Source organism: Meleagris gallopavo, chromosome 20 (assembly GCF_905368555.1).
Source record: "Meleagris gallopavo chromosome 20, MGAL_WU_HG_1.1, whole genome shotgun sequence".
NCBI lineage: Eukaryota > Metazoa > Chordata > Aves > Galliformes > Phasianidae > Meleagris > Meleagris gallopavo.
The window spans coordinates 1798-20587 of record NC_139423.1 but is presented as its reverse complement, the minus strand read 5'-3'; the positions used below and the strand labels follow the sequence as shown (position 1 = coordinate 20587).

At 46.7% G+C, this 18790-nt stretch overlaps 1 long non-coding RNA gene across 1 annotated transcript; it reads right to left on the bottom strand.

Annotated features, from left to right (window-relative positions):
• Window positions 1-12675: 12675 nt before the first annotated feature.
• LOC146543046 (uncharacterized) lies at window positions 12676-18369 on the bottom strand. The gene is made up of 2 exons (XR_014887436.1): window positions 18150-18369; window positions 12676-12926 (listed from the first exon to the last, which is right to left on the bottom strand). It is a non-coding gene; the product is annotated as an uncharacterized LOC146543046 (long non-coding RNA).
• Window positions 18370-18790: the final 421 nt, after the last annotated feature.

The window sequence follows — 18790 nt, the reverse complement described above, 5'->3', positions numbered from 1 at the left end:
AATCCCAAGTTAACTCCTCCACTCTTTACTCTCATGTTCCTGCAGGCAATTGTTTTCTCCCCAGGCTAAAGCAAAACTGAACTAAATTCATCTACACGAGCCACAGGACTTGTTCTATTGTGAATGCTTTCTTGATCAAACCTTTTGCCACTAGGAATTCTCGTAGGTGTTCCAGTCATACCAGAAATAGCAAAGTAGCATATTCCTTTTTAATTGAAATCCGTCTGTTAAAAGAGCTTGCACTTGCAGCTTGAAAAGCCCATCTAGAAACATAGGTGGCACCAGCAGTGCATACCATCTCCTAAGCTATTCAGTGTATTTATCAGAAGCCAAGTTACTTGTTTCAGAACAAAATGTCATACTGAGCTGAGAAAAGGGGTTTTAAACTGTAAACTCTTCCAGAGCAATGCAAAGATTAGAGAAAACTCATCTACAGAGGCTTACGAAGGATCAAAATTTTACACTGGGATCAGTGTTGCTTCTCCTACAGGTTCTTTTTTTGTTCCACTGGAAATGTTGCTAAAATACAGAGTAGCTGAATGTGTAATCAAAGTTGCAATCCAACCGTGATGCATCCTAATTTGGACATGAATCTAATTACACAGGCATGCATAGAAGTGCAGAAAACAAGTGAGATTTGGACAAAATTCACCCTAGAAACAAATTCAGAGCATACCATCTCCACTATCTCCACCGAATTCTCTCCAGGACAATGGACATCCCCAGGATGAGTTAGCAGAACTCACCCTTAGAAGATAGTTTGGCTAGAGGAGGTTGTACTGCTTTGCCTGCTGCTTAGTACAAGAGCCATGGTAATGCACAGCTACACTAGAGAATGGACTTGACGTTACTTCTGTTCTTACGGTCATGGGCACAAACAATCCAAAAGCTCTCAAGGCTCTCGGGAAACTCACCTCTCCTGAGTAACTCATTCCAGGTGATAAGCAGGTGGCAGATGTCCACCACCAGGCAGTGCCACTGCTTTGCTCCCACGTGTTGATGAAGGGTATTTCTTTGCCCAAAAGCTTTTCATTCCCAACTCCCCCAGCTAAAAGGCTGGAAAAGAGGTCAAATCAATGACATGTATTTTCCTAAAATGGTGCTGCTAAGGTGTTATCTTTAACAAAAAGATGACGTTTTGGAATGAGAGGAGATTATTTTCTTCTCAAACTACATAGTTAACTTTTCAGGTTTGTGGGGACGAGGACAAGCTAACAGACAGAAACATTAAAGAATATATTAGCACAGTGGTTTGGTTTGGATTTTTTCTGTTTTGATGGCTGCTTATGTTGTACTCCAAATGAAAGCACAGCACAACATGAGGATCTGTCAATTTGGGCATCAAAATTCAGTGTTAGACTAAGTTGCCAAAAGACTTGATGACTGAATTTTTCAGGATCTCTAAATCAAAACTCTAAGAGCTCATAATTTAGAAGTAGAGGCTGTAAGGCCTTTCAAAAACTCATACACACATTCCTTGTCCAACACAGTAGGAGAATGAGTGGTGGCCTCAACAGTTAGACCCAGAGCAAAGTCTTTTCATTTACTTCAGCCACATTCAACTTCAAGATCAATTTAATCATAACAAGAACTTCTCAATCTACCATGCTGAGATTCTTTTCACTACGTAGAATCAAGTGCAATCTTTCCTAATGTCAAGACTATCTGGAGCTGCTGGAGAGTTACAAGGCATCAAAACAGACACAGAAGAACAACTGTTTTGCACAAGTCATTTGTTCAGCATGGGATTAATACGTTGCTCTTCTCAGCAATATAAAATCCTGCTCTTTTGAGACCATTTGATACTGGAAGAAAAAGCTAGGAGAAAATTCCAAGAGTTATAATCAAGAAAGCACTGATCGTATCCGCGTAAGTGCAGAGCTCTTTCTGTTTTGTTATGCTCCAGTAATGGACAGAATGGTGTTATTTGCATCCAACCCAAATCCCATTAGACTGTAGCTGCTGCTTTCTGACACTCTTCAAATCATACTAGCTTCCTGAACTATCATGTCCGGGGCTCTTTTAAAAAACCTACACTAACAGTTGTTATGTTTTTATGAGGTGAATCATTAGCATCATACATTTAGAATGGAAACCCAGAAGTATTCAGAGTAAAAGACATTTCTGCCTGCAGATATGCATTCGCTGGATTGTCTGACTAAGGAAAGCTATGTGTTCCAGCTGCTGTTAGTACTGCTACCATCATCAGGTAGCAGTAGATACAAGCATGCTTTTTAAATCATGTTTTTGAACTTCATGGTCAGAAGTTTTTTATTACTGCCTGCGAAAGTGGAGTTTTTTCAGTCTTTGAGTTTCAAATCGGACTCTGATTCCAGTTACTTCTTAGCTAAGACTTCTGCCTGCAACCAAGATTAGGACATTTTCTTCCCGAAATACCACTTTTCTCCCATCCATAGTACATTTTCTCCACATCGGATGACAGTTCTGGCAAGAAGTACTAGATTTCTCCTCCACATCGGGCGTTTTCTTCCCTCAATAGGACATTTGCTCCCAGAAATACCGCCACTCTTAGAAATACCTCCCACTTCCTCCCAAATAGACTACACGACACTCCTCATTAGGATACTTACTCTCAGACTTTGGGGCGTTTCATTTCAGAAATACCGTTTGTATCCCAAAGAGATGGCATTTTCCCTGAGAAACACCAGTTTCCTCACCAATATGTGGCACTTTCAACCAGAAATACCATTTCTGTCCCCCAAATGGGGGCATTTTCTCCCAGAAACACCAGTTTGCTCACAGGTAGATGACCTTTTCCCCTCCAAAATAAGACATTTTCTCCCAGAAATGCCCCTTTGCTTCGGAATGCCCCCCATTTCCTCCCTCATAGACTACATGACACTCCGCACGATGACATTTTCTCCCAGAAATACCTATTGTTACTCGAGAATCCCCCTTTCAAAGCCACAAATACCTGTTTTTACATGAAAATACCCCTTTTCTCCTACCAATACCTGTTTTTACAGGAAAATAAGCCTTTTTACCCACCAATATCTATTTTTACACGAAAGTACTACTTTTTCTCCACAAATACCTGTTTTTAAACGAAAATACCCCTTTTTCTCCCACAAATACTCATGTTTTATACGAAAACACCCGTTTTTCTCTCTCAACAATACCTGTTTTTAACCAAAAATGCCAGTTATTCTCCAACAAATACCTGCTTTTAATCGAAAATACCCCTTTCTCTTCCTCCAATACATGTTTTTACTACAAAAATACCCCTTTCTCTCCAACCAATACCTGCTTTTGCACGAATTAGCCCTTTTTCTCACGCAAATACCAGTTTTTACACGAAAATACCCCTTTTTCACCCAGAAAAAGGTGTATTTTCATGTAAAATTAGGTATTTGTGGGAGAAAAAGTGTTATTTCGTGTAAAAATAGATATTGGTGGGAGCGAAAGTGGTATTTTTGTGTAAGAACAGTTATTTCTGGGAGAAAAGGTGTATTTTCGTGTAAAAACAGGTATTTGTGGGAGAAAAAGAGGTATTTTCAGTTTAGAACTGATATTTATAGGAGAAAAAGGAATATTTTTGAAGAAAAACAAGTATTTTTTTCGGAGAAAAAGAGTGCTGTCTTGGAAAAGCAGGTATTGGTGTGATAAAACGGAGTATTTTTGAGTACACATTGGTATTTCTGCGTGAAAAAGTGATATTTTTGGTTAAAAAGAGGTATTTGTGGGAGAAAAAAGGGTATTTTTGTGTAAAAACAGGTATTTCTGGGACAAAAATGGGTATTTTTGTGTAAAAACAGGTATTTCGGGTAGATAATGTGGTATTTTTGTTTAAAACCAGGTATTGGTGGGAGAAAAATGGTATTTTTCTGTTAAAATAAGGTATTTGTGGGAGAAAAAGTGGTATTTTCGGTTAAAAACGTATTGGTGAGAGAAAAAGTGGTATTTTTGGTTAAAAACTGGTATTTGTGGCAGAAAAAGGGGAATATTTTTGTAAAAACATGTATTTGTGGGAGAAAATGGGTTATTTTCGTGTAGAAACAGGTATTGGTGGAAAAAAAGGGTTAATTTCGCGTAGAAAAAAAGTATTTGTGGGAGAAAAAGGGGAATATTTTTGTAAAAACAGGTACTTGTGGGAGGACAAAGTGGTATTTTCGTGTAAATCAGGTATTGGTGTGAGAAAAATGATTATTTTCGGTTAAAACAAGGTATTTGTGGGAGAAATAGGGGTATTTTTGTGTAAAAACAGGTATTTGTGGGAGAAAAAGGGGTATTTTCGTGTAAAAACAGGTATTCTGGGATCAAAAGGGGTATTATTGTGCAAAAACAGGTATTTGTGGGTAAAAAAGGGGTATTTTCGTGCAAAAACATGTATTTGTGGGAGAAAAAGTGGTATTTTAGGATAAAAACAGGTATAGGCGGGAGAAAAAGGGGTATATTTGGAATTGGTGTGAAAAAATGTGTATTTTTGTGTATAGACAGGTATTTGTTGGAGAGAAAGTGTTATTTTTCTGCAGAAACAGCTACTTGTGGGAGAAACAGCAGTATTTCCGTGTAAGAAGAGGTATTTGTGGGAGAAAACGGGATATTTTTGTGTAAAAAAAGCTATTTCTGGATGTAAAAGTGTATTTTCATTTTCTCTCCGAAATACCAGCATTCTTACACTTACCTCCCATTTTCTAACACAAATACTACTTGACACTCCTCAATGCCACACTTACTCCCAGCAACAGGGCATTTTCTCCCCGAAATACCAGCACTCTCACACATACCTCACATTTCATCCCAATCAGACTACTTGACGCTCCTCAATGTCAGACTAACTCCCCCAGAAATGGCACCTTCTCCCTGATAGACCAGGTTTCTCCCAAAGATGTGCCATATACCCCCGGAACTACCAGCTAATTTTTAAAAAGTTGGCTTACGCCCAGACTTTTGGGCATTTGATTTCAGAAATACCATTTGTATCTCAAATAGATGGCATTTTCCCTCAGAAACACCAGTTTCCTTACCAATGTGGCACTTTCAACCAGAAATACCATTTCTGTCCCCCAAATGGGGGCATTTTCTCCCAGAAACACCAGCTTGTTCACAGATAGATGACTTTTCCCCTCCAAAATAAAACATTTTCGCACAGAAATTCCAGATCTCTTCGAAATTCCAGACATTTTCGACCAAAAATACTATTTTACAATGTCAGATGTCACATTTTCTCCCAGAAATAAAGCATTTTCTCGCAGATAAAAAATTTATAGCTGAACATCGGTCATTTTCTCACAGAAATCACTTGTTTTGCACATATGTGGCATTTTCTTTCAGAAATTCCAGCTGATCATGCACAAATAGTCGATCTTTTCCATCACAATAACACAGAAAGCTGGTCTTGCATGAAATAATTTCATCTCTCTCGGAGAAAACTGATATTTCTTGGAGAAAATGTCTTTTTTTGGGAGAAGTAGGATATTTCTGATGTGAAATGACATCTCTTTTGCAGGGAACTCGTTTTTCTAGTTGAAAAAGTCAACTTTTTGTAATTAGACTGGTATTTCTGGAAGGTAATGTGACATTTCTGATTCATTTGATGTTTGTGATAGTAAGGTGGAGGTCATGGGAATCGCACTCGAAAACGTATTGTCAGAACAAATAAAGTACAATGCACTATATGAGCAGCACAGCGTAGAGGATTCTGCCGGTACAAAAAGCGACAATGTACCGGTTTGCAGCCACTGAGAATTCGAAGTAGAGGTACATCGCGAGTGGAGCTTTCTACACATGAGAGCGAAGTAGTGAAATTCCGATGCCGAGAACGTACAAATTAAGATTATTACAATACATCCAAGCAGGTAGCTTTCTTTTACGCAAGAAAGAATGTTGTGTCTAGGTTTTTTTTTGAGAAACAATTTGTTCTAGTGTGGATCTCCACTGCTACACATCTGCATTCAGAGAGGAAAAGAGGGGAAGGGAAAACCCTCTGTAATAAGGCATTTGTAAGTTCGAGGAGCGACAGACGTAGTGCTCTCAGGGATTGCGGTTCAGAAAGTGAGGAGCTATCCTTTCAGGACTGCGGAGAAAAACCCCCCCACTCGCAGGTAGTGCAGGAGGCTGAATTCGCAGTTGTCGGCATTGGAATCGCACTCCTTCGCTCTCACACGCAGAAAGCGGCATTCGCGCTGAACCGCTCCGGAGACTATGCCGTAGCTGGCTGAGAAATCGCGCTTCTCCCCGAATGCCGCTTTCAGCCGTCAGCAGCGGTCTCGTGTTTCTCGCTTGCCGAGAACGGGCCACTTCAGCCAGCTGCATTTCTCCGACGAGTGAACCGGCCCCTGACCGCACATCGGAAAGGAGCTGTTTGCACTTCGCCTTGGCTACATGCAGAATGCACTCGCCTAGCTCTGAATACTATGTCTCTGCCTTTATTTCGAGGGACAATACGTCCCAGTGAGGTTCTCCACTGCTACACATCTGCATTCAGAGAGGAAAAGAGTGGAAGGGAAAACCCGCTCTAACAAGGCAACTGCAAGTTTGAGGAGCGACAGACATAGTGTTCTCACTGGAGATAGAGCGTTTCAGAAAGTGGGAGCGATCCTTTCAGGACTGCGGAGAAAAAAACCCCCACTCGCAGGTAGTGCAGGAGGCTGAATTCGCAGCTGTCGGCATCGGAATCGCACTCCTTCGCTCTCATGCGCAGAAAGAGGCACTTGCGATGAACTGCTCCGGAGACTACGCCGTAGCTGGCTGGGAAATCGCGTTCATCCCCCCAAACGCCGCTTTCAGCCGTCAGCAGCGGTCTCGTGTTTCTCGCTTGCTGAGAACGGGCCACTTCAGCCGGCTGCTTTCCTCTGACAAGTGAGCCGGCCCCTGACCGCACATCGGAAAGGAGCGCTTTGCACTTCGCCTTGGCTGCATGCAGAATGCACTTCGCCTAGCTCTGAATAGTATATCTCTGCGTTTATTGCGAGCGACAATTAATTCTAGTGAGGTTTTCCACTGCTACACATCTGCATTCAGAGAGGAAAAGAGTGGAAGGGAAAACCCTCTGCAATAAGGCATTTGCAAGTTCGAGGAGCGACAGACGTAGTGCTCTCAGGGAGAGCGTTTCAGAAAGTGAGGAGCAATCTTTTCTGGACTGCGGAGAAAAAACCCCTCACTCGCAGGTAGTGCAGGAGGCTGAATTCGCAGTTGTCGGCATTGGAATCGCACTCCTTCGCTCTCATGCGCGAAAGCGGCACTCGCGCTGAACCGCTCCGGAGATTATGCCGTTGCTGGCCGAGAAATCGCGCTTCTCCCCGAACACCACTTTCAGCCGTCAGCAGCGGTCTCGCGTTTCTCGTTTGCCGAGAACGGGCCACTTCAGCCTGCTGCTTTTCTCCGAAGAGTGAGCGGGCTCCTATCCGCACATCGGAAAGGAGCGGTTTGCACTTCGCCTTGGCTACATGCAGAATGCACTCGACTAGCTCTGAATACTATGTCTCTGCTTTACTTTGAGCCACAATTCATCCCAGTGAGGCTCTCCACTGCTGCACATCTGCATTCAGACAGGAAAAGAGTGGAAGGGAAAACCCTCTAACATAAGACAACTGGAAGTTTGAGGAGCGACAGACGTATTGCTCTCAGGGAGAGCGTTTCAGAAAGTGAGGAGCGATCCTTTCTGGACTGCGGAGAAAAAAACCCCACTTCGGAGGTAGTGCAGGAGGCTGAATTCGCAGTTGTCGGCATCGGAATCGCACTCCTTCGCTCTCATGCGCAGAAAGCGGCACTCGCGCTGAACCGCTCCGGAGACTATGCCGTTGCTGACAGAGAAATCGCATTCTCCCCGAACGCCGCTTTCAGCCGTCAGCAGCGGTCTCGTGTTTCTCGCTTGCCGAGAACGGGTCCCTTCAGCCGGCTGCTTTCCTCCGATAGTTGAGCGGGCTCCAATCCGCACATCGGAAAGGAGCGGTTTGCACTTCGCCTTGGCTACATGCAGAATGCACTCGCCTAGCTCTGAATACTATGTCTCTGCGTTTATTGCGAGGCACAATTATTCCTTGAGGTTCTCCACTGCTACACATCTGCATTCAGAGAGGAAAAGAGTGGAAGGGAAAACACGCTGTAATAAGGAACTGCAAGTTCGAGGAGCGACAGATGTAGTGCTCTCAGGGAGAGCGTTTCAGAAAGTGGGGAACGATCCTTTCTGGACTGCGGAGAAAAAAGCCCCCACTCGCAGGTAGTGCAGGAGGCTGAATTCGCAGTTGTCGGCATCGGAATCGCACTCCTTCGCTCTCATGCGCAGTAAGCGGCATTCACGCTGAACCGCTCCGGAGACTATGCCGTAGCTGGCCGAGAAATCTCGCTTCTCCCCGAACGCCGCTTTCAGCCGTCAGCAGCGGTCTTGCGTTTCTTGCTTGCTGAGAATGGGCCACTTCAGCCGGCTGCTTTCCTCCGACGAGTGATCGGGCTCCAGACCGCACATCGGAAAGGAGCGGTTTGCACTTCGCCTTGGCTACATGCAGAATGCACTCGACTAGCTCTGAATACTATGTCTCTGCCTTTATTTCGAGGCAAAATACGTCCCTCTGAGGTTCTCCACTGCTACACATCTGCATTCAGAGAGAAAAAGAGTGGAAGGGAAAGCCCTCTCCAATAAGACAACTTGAAATTCGAGGAGCGACAGACGTAGTGTTGTCAGGGAGAGCGTTTCAGAAAGTGAGGAGCGATCCTTTCTGGACTTCGGAGAAAAAAACCCCCACTCACAGGTAGTGCAGGAGGCTGAATTCGCAGCTGTCGGCATCGGAATCGCAGTCCTTCGCTCTCACGCGGAGAAAGCGGCATTCGCGCTGAACCGCTCCGAAGACTATGCCGTAGCTGGCCGAGAAATCGCGTTCATCCCCGAACGCCGCTTTCAGCCGTCAGCAGCGGTCTCGCGTTTCTCGCTTGCCGAGAACGGGCCACTTCAGCCGGCTGCTTTTCTCCGACGAGTGAGCGGCCCTACCGCACATCGGAAAGGAGCGGTTTGCACTTCGCCTTGGCTACATGCAGAATGCACTTCGCCTAGCTCTGAATACTATATCTCTGCGTTTATTTCGAGCGACAATTAATTCGTCCCAGTGAGGCTCTCCACTGCTACACATCTGCATTCAGACAGGAAAAGAGTGGAAGGGAAAACCCTCTACAAAGGCAACCAAGTTCGAGGAGCGACAGACATATGCTCTCAGGAGAGCGTTTCAGAAAGTGAGGAGCGATCCTTTCAGGACTGCGGAGAAAAAAAACCCCACTCGCAGGTAGTGCAGGAGGCTGAATTCGCAGTTGTCGGCATCGGAATCGCACTCCTTCGCTCTCATGCGCAGAAAGCGGCACTCGCGCTGAACCGCTCCGGAGAGTATGCCGTGCTGCGAGAAATCGCGCTTCTCCCCGAACGCCGCTTTCAGCCGTCAGCAGCGGTCTCGCGTTTCTCGCTTGCCGAGAACGGGCCACTTCAGCCTGGTGCTTTTCTCCGACGAACGCCGAGCGGGCTCCTATCCGCACATCGGAAAGGAGCGGTTTGCACTTCGCCTTGGCTACATGCAGAATGCACTTGACTAGCTCTGCATACTATATCTCTGCGTTTATTTCGAGCGACAATTAATTCTAGTGAGGTTTTCCACTGCTACACATCTGCATTCAGACAGGAAAAGAGTGGAAGGGAAAACCCGCTCTAACAAGGCAACTGCAAGTTTGAGGAGCGACAGATGTAGTGCTCTCAGGGAGAGCGTTTCAGAAAGTGGGGAGTGATCCTTTCTGGACTGCGGAGAAAAAAGCCCCCACTCGCAGGTAGTGCAGGAGGCTGAATTCGCAGTTGTCGGCATCGGAATCGCACTCCTTCGCTCTCATGCTCAGAAAGCGGCACTCGCGCTGAACCGCTCCGGAGACTATGCCGTAGCTGGCCGAGAAATCGCGTTCTCCCCGAACGCCGCTTTCAGCCGTCAGCAGCGGTCTCGCGTTTCTCGCTTGCCGAGAACGGGCCACTTCAGCCGGCTGCTTTTCTCCGACGAGTGAGCCGGCCCCTGACCGCACATCGGAAAGGAGCGGTTTGCACTTCGCCTTGGCTACATGCAGAATGCACTTCGCCTAGCTCTGAATACTATATCTCTGCGTTTATTTCGAGCAACAATTAATTCGTCCCAGTTAGGTTTTCCACTGCTACACATCTGCATTCAGAGAGGAAAAGAGTGGAAGGGAAAACCCGCTCTAACAAGGCAACTGAGAGTTTGAGGAGCGACAGACGTAGTGTTCTCAGGGAGAGCGTTTCAGAAAGTGAGGAGCTATCCTTTCTGGACTGCGGAGAAAAAGCCCCCACTCGCAGGTAGTGCAGGAGGCTGAATTCGCAGTTGTCGGCATCGGAATCGCACTCCTTCGCTCTAACGCGCAGAAAGCAGCATTCGCGCTGAACTGCTCAGGAGACTATGCCGTAGCTGGCCGAGAAATCGCGCTTCTCCCCGAACGCCGCTTTCAGCCGTCAGCAGCGGTCTCGTGTTTCTCGCTTGCCGAGAACGGGCCACTTCAGCCGGCTGCTTTCCTCCGACAAGTGAGCGGGCTCCAGACCGCACATCGGAAAGGAGCGCTTTTTACTTCGCCTTGGCTACATGCAGAATGCACTCGACTAGCTCTGAATACTATGTCTCTGCCTTTATTTCGAGGCACAATATGTCCCTCTGAGGTTCTCCACTGCTACACATCTGCATTCAGAGAGAAAAAGAATGGAAGGGAAAACACTCTGTAATAAGGCATTTGCAAGTTCGAGGAGCGACAGACATAGTGCTCTCAGGGAGAGCGTTTCAGATAGTGAGGAGCGATCCTTTCTGGACTGCGGAGAAAAAAACCCCCACTCGCAGGTAGTGCAGGAGGCTGAATTCGCAGCTGTCGGCATCGGAATCGCACTCCTTCGCTCTCATGCGCAGTAAGCGGCATTCACGCTGAACCGCTCCGGAGACTATGCCGTAGCTGGTCGAGAAATCGCGCTTCCCCCCAAACGCCGCTTTCAGCCGTCAGCAGCGGTTTCGCATTTCTCGCTTGCCGAGAACGGGCCACTTCAGCCTGCTGCATTCCTCCGACGACATAGCCGGGCCCTGACCGCACATCGGAAAGGATCGGTTTGCACTTCGCCTTGGCTACATGCAGAATGCACTTCGCCTAGCTCTGAATAGTATATCTCTGCGTTTATTGCGAGCGACAATTAATTCTAGTGAGGTTCTCCACTGGCTACACATCTGCATTCAGAGAGGAAAAGAGTGGAAGGGAAAACCCTCTGCAATAAGGCATTTGCAAGTTCGAGGAGCGACAGACGTAGTGCTCTCAGGGAGAGCGTTTCAGAAAGTGAGGAGCAATCTTTTCTGGACTGCGGAGAAAAAACCCCTCACTCGCAGGTAGTGCAGGAGGCTGAATTCGCAGTTGTCGGCATTGGAATCGCACTCCTTCGCTCTCATGCGCGGAAAGCGGATTTCCCGCTGAACCGCTCCGGAGATTATGCCGTAGCTGGCCGAGAAATCGCGCTTCTCCCCGAACACCACTTTCAGCCGTCAGCAGCGGTCTCGCGTTTCTCGCTTGCCGAGAACGGGCCACTTCAGCCTGCTGCTTTTCTCCGATGTGTGAGTGGGCTCCAGACCGCACATCGGAAAGGAGCGCTTTGCACTTCGCCTTGGCTACATGCAGAATGCACTCGACTAGCTCTGAATACTATGTCTCTGCTTTACTTGGAGCCACAATTCGTCCCAGTGAGGCTCTCCACTGCTGCACATCTGCATTCAGACAGGAAAAGAGTGGAAGGGAAAACCCTCTACAATAAGACACCTTGAAGTTTGAGGAGCGACAGACGTATTGCTCTCAGGGAGAGCGTTTCAGAAAGTGAGGAGCGATCTTTTCTGGACTGCGGAGAAAAAACCCCCACTCGCAGGTAGTGCAGGAGGCTGAATTCGCAGTTGTCGGCATCGGAATCGCACTCCTTCGCTCTCATGCGCAGAAAGCGGCACTCGCGCTGATCCGCTCCGGAGACTATGCCGTTGCTGACAGAGAAATCGCACTTCTCCCCGAACGCCGCTTTCAGCCGTCAGCAGCGGTCTCGCGTTTCTCGCTTGCCGAGAACGGGCCACTTCAGCCGGCTGCTTTTCTCCGATGTGTGAGCGGGCTCCTATCCGCACATCGGAAAGGAGCGGTTTGCACTTCGCCTTGGCTACATGCAGAATGCACTACGCCTATCTCTGAATACTATATCTCTGCCTTTATTTCGAGCGACAATTAATTCTAGTGAGGTTTTCCACTGCTACACATCTGCATTCAGAGAGGAAAAGAGTGGAAGGGAAAACCCGCTCTAACAGGGCAAATGCAAGTTTGAGGAGCGACAGATGTAGTGCTCACTTGGAGTGCGTTTCAGAAAGTGGGGAGTGATCCTTTCAGGACTGCGGAGAAAAACACCCCCACTCGCAGGTAGTGCAGGAGGCTGAATTCGCAGTTGTCGGCATCGGAATTGCACTCCTTCGCTCTCATGCGCAGTAAGCGGCACTCGCGCTGAACCGCTCCGGAGACTATGCCGTAGCTGGCCGAGAAATCGCGCTTCTCCCCGATGTCACGGAGTTAACGAGATCAATCTACACCCGTCACAGGGGGGCGGTAGGCCCCTGCCCTCCCCTTCCCAGCCCACAAAATGGGAAGGAAGGGAGGAAAACCAAAAAAACAGCGGCAACAATCTATGGAGGAAAACTTATTTTACTAATTATGATATCGGAATGCAAGATAACACAATATAATACAATCTGATTGAAATTGAGACTAATAAATCAAATAAAGCAGGAGAGAGAGAGTTCCCGATACCGATTGAAACCTGAAAAGCTTGGAACGGCCAGGAAAGCACCCTCCAGCACCCACTGCCAGGCAGTAAGAGACCGCCCCACCCGGAAGGGCCAGATCCCATGACTTCTGTAACGTATAGGGATAGGTGCCTGGAATTGGAGCATTAACACTTTAACTCCTAGTATACTACATGATGTATTGATGCGGAATACTGAGAACCAAAACAAAAAAAATATAAAACCATGACATTCCTCCCCTTATTCTACATCACTACATCATGCTTAATTTATATACTTATATAAGCGAAAAAGATGATCAAAATGCATTACACACACGTCTATATACATATACATAGAATTATCGACTGCACTCCCCCAGCATCTAGTTTCCTTGTGGTACACATTGAACATCCCCATTTTTTTGCATTACCCACCTAGTGGTCCCTGGTCCCTGGGCAAAAACAGTACCACGGAGCGGGTTGCCCTTTCCAGAAGCTGGAAGAACCCAAACTGCTTTTCCCAACATGTTCTTTACATGTACAACAGGGACTTTATCTCCGTCTACAGTAAGTAGGGAGCTGGATTGGGTAGGACCATCATGATTGATAGATCCTCTGGTATTGACTAACCAGGTGGCTTCTGCCAAATGCTTCTCCCAGTGTTTAAATGTACCGCCTCCCATTGCTTTCAGCATAGTTTTTAACAACCCATTGTATCGTTCAATTTTACCAGAGGCTGGTGCATGGTAGGGAATATGATAAATCCACTCAATGCCATGATCTTTGGCCCAAGTATTTACAAGAGAATTTTTAAAATGAGTCCCATTATCTGACTCAATTCTTTCTGGGGTACCATGTCACCACAGGACTTGTTTCTCAAGACCTAATATGGTATTTCGGGCGGTAGCATGGGGTACTGCATAGGTTTCAAGCCACCCAGTTGTTGCCTCCACCATAGTAAGCACATAACATTTACCACTGCGAGATCGTGGCAAGGTGATATAATCAACCTGCCATGCCTCTCCGTATTTATACTTTAGCTATCGCCCTTCCCCCCACTGTGGTTTCATCCTTTTGGCTTGTTTGATTATGGCACATGTTTCACAATCAAGAATAACCTGTGCAATAGCATCCATAGTTAAGTCCACCCCTCGGTCTCTAGCCCATTTATGTGTCGCATCTCTCCCTTGGTGACCCGAGGTCTCATGGGCCCATCGAGCTAAAAATAATTCACCCTTGTTCTGCCAGTCCAGGTCTATTTGGGCCACCTCAATTTTGGCAGCTCTGTCTACCTGATGGTTATTTTGCTGTTCTTCTGTAGCCCGACTCTTGGGCACATGAGCATCTACATTGCACACCTTTACAACTATATTCTTTGTTCGGGCGGCAATATCTTTCCACAATTCAGCAGCCCAAATAGGTTTACTCTTTCTTTGCCAGTTATTTTGCTCCCACTGCTGTAACCACCCCCATAGAGCATTTGCCCTCTGTATGCCCGACTCCAGAATCCCAGGGGTCAGCCTCGGGTCTCTCCTGAGGCTCTTTGCCACAAACTCCAAGTGGGACCTTTCTCTCCAGCAGCAGTGTAGAGGATGTTCTTCGCATCCTGTTCCATCCGTACTGGCCCCAGGGCCACGGCACGGGCTATCTCTTGTTTAATCTACTCAAAAGCCTGCTGCTGCTCAGGACCCCACATAAAATCATTCTTCTTCTGTGCCCCCTGATAAAGGGGGCTTACAATGAGGCTGTAGTTTGGAACATGCATTCTCCAAAAACCCCCTACACCCAGGAACGATTGTGTCTCTTTCTTATTAGTGGGTGGAGACATGGCACTGATTTTGTCAATCACATCTGTTGGGATGTGACGACGGCCATCTTGCCACTTTATACCTAGGAACTGAATTTCCTGGGCAGGCCCTTTCACTTTGCTCCGCTTAATAGCAAAACCAGCACACAGAAGAATTTGGATTATTCGCTCTCCTTTCGTGAAGACTTCTGCTGTATCGCCCCACACAACGATATCATCAATGTACTGCAGGTGCTCAGGAGCACTGCCTTGTTCCAATACAGTTTGGATCAACCCATGGCAAATGATTGGGCTGTGTTTCCACCCCTGGGGCAAACGGTTCCAAGTATACTGAATGCCCCTCCATGTGAAAGCAAACTGTGGCCTACATTCTTCAGCCAAAGGAATGGAAAAGAAGGCATTAGCAATGTCAATGGTGGCATACCATTTGGCTGCCTTTGACTCTAGTTCATATTGGAGCTCTAACATGTCCGGCACAGCAGCACTCAGTGGGGGTGTAACTTCATTCAGGCCACGGTAGTCCACTGTCAGTCTCCATTCTCCACTGGCTTTACGTACTGGCCATATGGGGCTGTTAAAGGGTGAGTGAGTTTTGCTGATCACTCCCTGATCCTCTAGTTGACGAATCAACTTATGAATGGGGAGCAAGGAATCCCTGTTGGTGCGATACTGCCGTCTGTGCACCGTTTTTGTGGCAATCGGTACCTGTTGCTCTTTTACTTGCAGCAACCCCACAACAGACGGATCTTCTGATAGGCCAGGCAAAACAGACAGCTGCTTAATGTTGTCTGTGTCCACAGCAGCTATCCCAAAGGCCCACCGATACCCCTTAGGATCCTTGAAATGCCCCCTTCTGAGGTAATCGATACCTAGTATACATGGAGCCCCTGGGCCAGTTACAATAGGATGTTTTTGCCAGTCCTTACCAGTGAGGCTTATCTCAGCCTCCAACACAGTCAATTCTTGAGAGCCTCCAGTCACCCCGGAAATATGGATTGATTCTGTCCCTTCATGACTCGAGGGCATCAGAGTGCACTGTGCACCAGTATCCACCAGTGCCTTATATTTCAGTGGTTCTGACGTGCCAGGCCATCGAATCCACACAGTCCAATATACTCGATTATCCCTTCCCCCCCTGGCTGAGGGCAGGGCCCCTCTATTCATTACCTGTGATAAGTGGAGCAACTGCACTGGTGATTGATCTGCTTTGTAATTCTTTCACCCGTGCTCGTAGTACAGGAGTAGCTTGGTCGTGCCATTTTCTCATGTCTTCTCCATGGTCACGTAGGTAACGCCACAAGGCAATTCGCGATGTATTGTTCCTCACTGGAGCCGGAAAGCGTTTGCCTTTAATAGCTGAGATTTTTGATGGTGCCCATGAGTAGGGAGGTTCATCGTCGTTAGTTAGTTGGATTCGCATTAGTTTGATCAGCTCCTTCAGTAGACTCTTTTGATTATCCTGATCTTCACTGGGCACTTCTGATACTGGCACAGGTTTGTCACGATTAATCAGTAGAGATATTTGCTCCTGCATTTCATTCAGTTGGTTCGTTACTTGTGAGACGGCAGCAATGGAAGCGTGAGTTGGGGGTAGCTGTTGTTCGTAGTTTTGGAGCGTAAGAATCAATTCAAAAACTAAGGGTATTCTCTCTTGTTCCCGGTATCTGTCATTAGCTGACAGTAGTGTACCGGCATATCTGTCTGGTGCTGTTGTTATGAGTCTCTACCATATCTCAGGCGTCGTCCTCACTCTCTCAGGATCGCGTTCTTGTCGTGGGTGGTTAGGAACAAAGTTAGGGTCGAACAGCATTTCCACCACAGCCATTTCCCTCAAGTACTGGATACCCTTTTCAACTGTATCCCATCTTTTCATCACAGGCTTCAAGCCGTCTTTGAAGCGATACCTTTCTTTCACGGCTATTAGCACTCGTTCGCAAAGGGAGGCAGACTCATCCAAACATCGACCAATTCCTCGGTCAGTAGCTGGGTCTCTGGCAATGGCTCCTAGTTGGCAAGCTTCATTACCATCTAGAAACAAGCTATTGGCCCCGCGGTCCCAACAACGAACCAACCAGGAAACAATAGTTTCATTCGGGCCCCGTGTGAACTCCTTTCTTGAACCTTGGATTTCAGTCATCTTCAGGGGCCGACGAGTAGTAATAAGGATGTCCTCATCATCAGTCTCTTCTGCATGTCTCTTAGTTTTTCCTTTTGCTTTTCGCGATGGTGGTGGTTCTGAGGAGGGCCCCTCGCCTGGATCTTCCTCCACCTCCTCCTCCGCTTCTTCTTTTTTCCATTCTAGACGCGTGGACACTCGTTTCCATTTCTTGCCTTCCACAGGAGCAACTGATATTGTTACTGGTGTCTCTTGTAACTGATCAGATTTGACTTGGAGATTCTCCACTTTGGCCTGAACCTCAGCTCGGAAACTCTCTCTCTCCAGAATAGTATCATATAGGGCGCGGTAAGCACAAGCCAAACCCCAAATAAGTTGTACCTCCTTAGAGTTATGTAAGCCGCGCTGTCCCTGACTCAAATACTGACTTAGTTTCTCAGGATCCCACAGATGTTCGAGTGTAAAATCCCATGACACTGCGGGTCCCCTTGCTTTTAAGATCTTTCCTAAACCTCTCCATATTCCCTGCCAGTCAGCACTCTCTGGTTCTGGAGGAGACTCCTTCCCTTTGTAAAGGAATATAATCCAGGAAAACAATAGCGCGCCCATGAGTATTAATTCAGAATTCGAAAACCGTCTGACAAACCGATAAGGAAGCCTGGAGACTGGTCTGAACATTGTGCTGTTTGTAAAATTAGCCATTCCATCTAGGATGTGAATGTCAAAATTCAGACCATACCACATTGCATACAGGTACCATGCAGGTGTCTCCGTCAATGCCCTTAAGTAGTTATATATGAACATAATTCCACAACAAGTAATTATGGCCTTGACAATTTGCCAATAGGTTGAGAGTAACATGATGGTTTGTAAGCCTTTACTCAACACCCCCACAATGAAAAGTGGGTTCATTGCTGGTGTCTATTAAAACAGGGGTTAATGAATTGAAACTGACAAGAAGAAGGAGGAAAAAGGGAAAAAAAAAAAAGGCACTACCCAGACTGAGCAGTGCTCAAAGTTTACAAATATCCCAGAACACTGGCAGCACGCCTAGTCTTTCAAGGTCAAGTTTTCCAGCACAGAAACCTAAACAACTGATAATGCTTCCTAATGAAGCTCTCTAAGAGCAGAGAGAGAGATTCGCACTAAAAGCTAAGAAATAGAACTATGCCCGCATTCTCCACCAAAATCTGTCACGGAGTTAACGAGATCAATCTACACCCGTCACAGGGGGGCGGTAGGCCCCTGCCCTCCCCTTCCCAGCCCACAAAATGGGAAGGAAGGGAGGAAAACCAAAAAAACCAGCGGCAACAATCTATGGAGGAAAACTTATTTTACTAATTATGATATCGGAATGCAAGATAACACAATATAATACAATCTGATTGAAATTGAGACTAATAAATCAAATAAAGCAGGAGAGAGAGAGAGTTCCCGATACCGATTGAAACCTGAAAAGCTTGGAACGGCCAGGAAAGCACCCTCCAGCACCCACTGCCAGGCAGTAAGAGACCGCCCCACCCGGAAGGGCCAGATCCCATGACTTCTGTAACGTATAGGGATAGGTGCCTGGAATTGGAGCATTAACACTTTAACTCCTAGTATACTACATGATGTATTGATGCGGAATACTGAGAACCAAACCAAAACAACAAAAAAAATATAAAACCATGACACCCGAAAGTCGCTTTCAGCCGTCAGCAGCGGCCCGTTCTCGTGTTTCTCGCTTGCCGAGAACGGGCCACTTCAGCCGGCTGCTTTTCTCCGATGTGTGAGTGGGTCCCTATCCGCACATCGGAAAGGAGCGGTTTGCACTTCGCCTTGGCTACATGCAGAATGCACTACTCCTAGCTCTGAATACTATATCTCTGCGTTTATTTTGAGCGACAGTTAATTCTAGTGAGGTTTTCCACTGCTACACATCTGCATTCAGAGAGGAAAAGAGTGGAAGGGAAAACCCGCTCTAACAAGGCAACTGCAAGTTTGAGGAGCGACAGATGTAGTGCTCTCAGGGAGAGCGTTTCAGAAAGTGGGGAGTGATCCTTTCAGGACTTCGGAGAAAAACCCCCCCACTCGCAGGTAGTGCAGGAGG